The sequence below is a fragment of the Lactuca saligna genome, chromosome 8, assembly GCF_052625555.1.
Source record: "Lactuca saligna cultivar CGN05327 chromosome 8, ASM5262555v1, whole genome shotgun sequence".
Lineage (NCBI taxonomy): Eukaryota > Viridiplantae > Streptophyta > Magnoliopsida > Asterales > Asteraceae > Lactuca > Lactuca saligna.
Genome location: NC_136424.1, coordinates 128,286,996 through 128,293,167, shown reverse-complemented (window position 1 = coordinate 128,293,167; position 6,172 = coordinate 128,286,996). Strand labels below are relative to the sequence as shown.

General features: G+C 34.9%; 1 non-coding gene across 1 annotated transcript; it reads right to left on the bottom strand.

The window, feature by feature from the left end:
* Window positions 1-5,098: 5,098 nt before the first annotated feature.
* On the bottom strand, window positions 5,099-5,205 carry LOC145013582 (small nucleolar RNA R71). Its single transcript, XR_013665132.1, has one exon. It is a non-coding gene; the product is annotated as a small nucleolar RNA R71 (small nucleolar RNA).
* Between the last annotated feature and the right edge of the window lie 967 nt (window positions 5,206-6,172).

Here is a 6,172-nt window from a genome sequence, read left to right as displayed (position 1 = left end):
TATACCTATGGTGCGAAACTTTCCTGAGGTATTTCCAGATGAATTACCAGGATTACCACTAGAGAGGCATGTAGAATTCAGAATCGTTTTGTTGCCTGACAAGACACCGATTGCAAAGGCGCTGTATCGTTTGGCGCCGATAGAGACGAAGTAATTAATGACACAACTACATGAGTTATTGGACAAAGGTTTTATAAGACCTAGTTCATCACCCTGGTGAGCTCCAATACTGTTTGTAAAGAAGGACGGTACTATGAGAATGTGTATTGACTATTAGGATCTAGATAAATCTACGATCAAGAATAAGTATCCTTTACCTAGGATAGATGAGTTGTTCGATCAATTGCAGGGAGCAACCATTTTCTCCAAAATTGATCCCAGGTCAGGTTCTCACCAGCTAAGGATTAGGGAGCGGGGAGCAAGATATCAAGAAGACAAACTTTAGAACCCGATATGGACACCATCAATTCCTCATTTTGCTATTCAGACTAACAAATGCTCCAGGAACATTCATGAATATGATGCATCCAGTTTGTACACATTTTCTCGATAAATCAATAATATTGTTCATAGAAGAAATCTTGATTTACTCCAAAAACAATCAATATTATGGCAAACATCTCCGAGAAGTACTGGAAGTCCTTAAGAGGGAGAAACTTTATGCAAATTTCTCCAAGTGCGACTTTTGGATATGGGAGATTCAGTTCTTGGGTCATGTAGTTAACCAGGAAGGCATTATGGTTGACCTAGCAAAGATAGAAGTTGTAATGAAGTGGGAGACACCAAAGAGTCCTATTGAAATCCGTAATGTTCTGGGATTGACAGGCTACTATCAAAGATTCATCCAAAATTTCTATTATATTCCGGCTCCATTAACAACCCTAACCAAAAAGGGAGTTGTCTATTCTTGGAGCGAGAAGCAAGAAAGAGCTTTTAGTGAATTAAAGAACAAATTGTGTGAGGCACCAATCCTCGTGCTACCAGAAAGAACTGGAGATTTTTTCAGTTTTCAATGATGCTTCTAATATTGGATTGGGATGTGTCCTTACCCAAAGGGTCAAAGTTGTAGCTTATGCCTCAAGACAGCTAAATCCCCATGAGCAGAATTATCCAACTCACGATCTAGAGCTTGCATCAGTGGTTTTTTCTGTAAAGATACAAAGGCATCTTTACGGAACTAAATGCAAAATCTATACGAATCATAATATCCTCTAATATCCCTTTTGCTCAATAGGAGTTGAATATGAGGAAAAGGAGATGGATGGAGCTACTCAAGGACTATGATTGCGAGATACTTTACCACCAGGGTAAAGCAAACACCATACCTGATGCCCTGAGTAGAAAGGTGATTCCTGAAGAAAAGAGAGCTAGAACATTGAAGATTGAAGTAATCTCAATGATTACAGAGAAGATCAAAGAAGCTCAGATAAGGGCTTTGCTAAGAGTGATCTGAAGGAGGAACGTTCAGGTTTAAAGAAAACAAACAAGGGTTGAAGACATTAAGAATCACATTTGGGTGCCAAAGATGGGTGGTATACGAGATATTCTTATGGAAGAATCTCATAAGACTATTGATATTGCCATGTTTATACACATTTTAAGCAATATTTTAATACATTTTAAGTAGTATTTTGGATAATTGCAAAGATATTTGATACTTATTGAATTAAATTGTATTTTGAAGCCAAATAGAACACTCTTGAAGAATATGGACTAGAATTGACAAGAATTGGAACTTTTGAGGATTGAAGTTTAAAAGAAGAACATTTTAGTTGAAAAACCCAACTCACGAAGTGAAAAATCAACCTCACGACGTGAGAAGGGTATTCTAAAAGATTAGCATGCGGGAATCCAAAATCCTTGCCCGATACAGATAAACACCAAACTCACGACGTGAGCCACATCTTTTGCAAAACTATAAATATTCCTTCACTCTTACGATTTGAGGGGCTTTTAGGATGAGAGGTATTCTGATATATCTAATTTTAGAGTTTAGAGAAGTGCATACAACAATATTTTGAAGGAGAAATTGCTTGAAGATTAAGAAATTGAAGAACAAGTCATCACACCGGTTTGATTTACTTTAATCATGTTGATTTATGTTGAACTTATGGTATCATTTTCATCCATGAGTAGCTGAACTTATTTGCTTTCGTTTAGCTAGATGATACTTTGACTCTATGGATTAGTTTATTAATTTATGGATTTTAATAGTTGGTTTTGTGCTTGTGTTTGATTATCATTACCTTGCATGTTAAAGTTTGTGACTTTGTTGCTTAAATGCAAGTTAAGTGTAGCTTAGTGACCATTAAATTAGATGAACTTGATTACCTAGTGATTTAGTGACCATTAAATTACTAGAGCTAGGATCGAACAAATCTTAGATAAGTAATAAAAGTACCAAATTTAGTTGTGTTGGAGACTATAATTATGTTTTCTTAATTTCTTAGATAAATAACAAAGCCCCTCTATAATTAATAATTAATTATGTGTTTTCTTGTGTGTGACCATAAATGGTAGTTCATGAATTGGTGAAAATATTAGTAAATTTAGACTTGAATTGGTAATTAAATAATAATTGGTAACCAACTTTAATAATCCATAATTAGTAACTAAACATAGGGAAAAGGTGGATTCGAACTAAACAAAAGTGTTTTTTATTATATTGATTAAAACCATTAGTTCAGTGTTTAAGTTTGTCTGAAATTGAAAAATCAGCTAAAACCTTTTTTAACTTTTGATTGTTTTTAGATTAATCTATTAGTAGTTGGGTTAGTAAATTAAATATGTTGTTCGAGCTCGATACCTGACTGTTTGTGTTATATTATTTTCGAATAGGTCCACTGCCTTAAGTCGTAATAGTTAGTTAGATAGTTGGTATAACTAATAGGTGTAATAATCACGAACATCAAGTTTTTGCCGTCGTTCCCTGAGTTCGATACCCGACTGTTTGTGCTATATTGTTTTCGAATAGGTCCATTGCCTTAAGTCATAATAGTTAGTTAGATAGTTGGTAGAACTAATAGGTGTAATAATTACATACATCAAGTTTTTGGTGCCATTGCTGGGGAAGTAAGAATCCTTCCCCGATACGGATAAACACCTAGCTCACGACGTGAGACTCAAACCTCATGATGTGAGCCACATCTTTTGCAAAACTATAAATATTCCTTCACTCTTAAAATTTGAGGGGCATTTAGGAAGAGATGTATTTTGATATACCTGATTTTAGAGTTTGGAAAAGTGCATAAAACCATATTTTAAAGGAGAAATTGCTTGAAGATTAAGAAATTGAAGAACAAGTCATCACATCGGTTTGATTTACTTTAATCATGTTGATTTATGTTGAACTTATGTCATCGTTTTCAGCCATGAGTAGCTGAACTTATTTGCTTTCGTTTAGCTAGATGATACTTTGACTCTATGGATTAGTTTATTAATTTATGGATTTTAATAGTTGGTTTTGTGCTTGTGTTTGATTATCATTACCTTGCATGTTAAAGTTTGTGACTTTGTTGCTTAAATTCAAGTTAAGTGTAGCTTAGTGACCATTAAATTAGATGAACTTGATTACCTAGTGATTTAGTGACCATTAAATTACTAGAGCTAAGATCGAACAAATTTTAGATAAGTAATAAAAGTACCAAATTTAGTTGTGTTGGAGACCATAATTATGACCATAATTATGTTTTCTTAATTTCTTAGATAAATAACAAAGCCCCTCTATAATTAATAATTAATTATGTGTTTGCTTGTGTATGACCATACATGGTACTTCATGAATTGGTGAAAATATTAGTAAATTTGGACTTGAATTGCTAGTTACATAATAATTGGTAACCAACTTTAATAATCCATAATTAGTAACTAACCGTAGGGAAAAGGTGGATTCGAACTAAATGAAAGTGTTTTTAGTATAATGATTAAAACCGTTAGTTAAATGTTTAAGTTTGTGTGAACTTGAAAAATCAAATAAAACCTTTTTTAACTTTTGCTTGTTTTTAGATTAATCTATTTGTATTTATGTTAGTAAATTAAATCCGTTGTCTGAGTTCGATACCCGACTGTTTGTGCTATATTATTTGCGAATAGGTCCACTGCCTTAAGTCGTAATAGTTAGTTAGATAGTTGGTAAAACTAATAGGTGTAATAGTTACGAACATCAAGTTTTTGGTGCCGTTGTCGGGGAACTGCTATTTTAGCTTTTAATTTAATTGTTTTAGGTTAATCGAACCATTTTGTGGGAAACCTGCAAAAAGTTAATTTTTAGCATTAGTTTTTTTTGCAATGTTGAACTCAGTATGTGAGCTCTTAAAGCTCACGTCATGAGCTCTGATATTTCACATTTTCTTTCGCTTTTGCTTTCTATTTAGTTTATATGCTTCACCACGAGGTTGAATCATTACCACATTGTGGTAATCGTTCAGTAATATTTTTTATGTTGTTTTTATTTTCTTTTATGTTTTTATTTTTGTTTTTATTGTAGTAGTATATGACATGTGGATCAAACACCCCATTGACACCACCACTTGAAAATCCAGAGTCAGGTTTTCATAAAAAGAAGGAAAAGAATGTAGGAGGATCAAGCAAAATTCCGGAAAAAGTGAGCACATTCGAAAGCTTTGAAAGAACTCCTAACAAAAAGGAAGCTCGTTATGAGCCCAAAACAGAAACAGACAAAAGTAGTGAACCCGAAAGCGAGCCAAAAAGTATCATGACAGACATTGCTGACATGAAAATGGATGCCTATAAGAAAAGAATACGAGAGGACACCGGTACAGGACTTCTACAACCCAAAAATCCCGTTATTGCTATGTTTGAGCTTAAGTGACATATCCATTCCGCACTAAAGGATATTCTATTTTCCTGAAAAGTCCATGAAGATGCATAGAAGCACCTCGATGAAGTCAATGACATAGTTGACTATTTCAGCATTCATAATGTACCTCGAGAGACTTTCTTGTTAAAAATGCTTTCGATTACTTTTAAAGGAGCAACAAAAGATTGGTTGAAGGCACTTTCATCAGGTTCAATCACCACTTGGGCATAAATGCGTAAAGAATTCCTCCAACAAATTTTCCCACCATCAAATGTTTCTAAACTCAAGAAGGCCATAGCTAACTTTGAGCAACATGTGGGGGAGTCTTCATATGAGGCGTGGGAGCGATACAAAGGGTTAATAAGAAATTGTCCCCGAAATGATCTAAACGAGCAACAAGAAGTCTCGATCTTCTATGATGGGGTGAACGTCACAAGAGGCAACTCCTTGATTCTCAAGGACCATTAACGAAGAAGAATCTCGCTGAAATTAAAGAACTAATCGAAGAATTCTCAAAGCATTCACAGGAATATCTCAACTCTTGTAATGATAGAGCTAGGTGGACTGGGAATGGTACTTCAAAAGATATGGCGGCGGTATTTGCAATGTTAAGTAGGATGGATAGAAGAATGACTAAGATGGACCAATCCATACACGCAATATGTGTAAGTTGCCAAAATTGCAATGGTCCACATTTGATGAAAGATTGCCATTTAGATGAAAACGGGAACAGCAACGAAAACCCGAGAAAAAAGTGGACCTGGAGTCAATGCTTCATAGATTCATGGAAGCTTCTGAAAAAACGTCATGATGTAACTAATGCCACTATGAGAAATCATGAAGCATCGATAAAAATATTGAAGCTCAACTCATGGTCATCACTACTAAAGAAGACACTATTTCTGAGTTCTTAGAGGCCTTGGAAGATGAGATAAAGCAACTCGAATCACAACCAAAGTGAATGAAAGTCAATGAAAATAATGTTGTTGAATTACTGACCTCACGACGTGGGCTCAGTCTGTGAATATTTTTTTTTTCTGGTGCTCAAGTTTACCAACCTCCTTTACCGTTTCCTTCTCGAGCCAGAGTTCACCGCTGGAGCAAGAACATATTAAATTTATGAAGCAAGTAAAGGGTATTCCGATCAATACTTCTTTTTTTGAATCCTTAGCAAAAGTTCCTGAATATGCCAAGTTTTTGCAAGATTTACTCGACACTTGCCAACAAATAGAAAAGACCTCCAAGGTGGTCCTTAGTGAGCAAAGTTCCATGGTCATTATGGAGGGGATACCAAGGAAGATGGGAGATCCTTGACGCCTTACACTTCTATGTGAATTCGCAAACAACATGAAA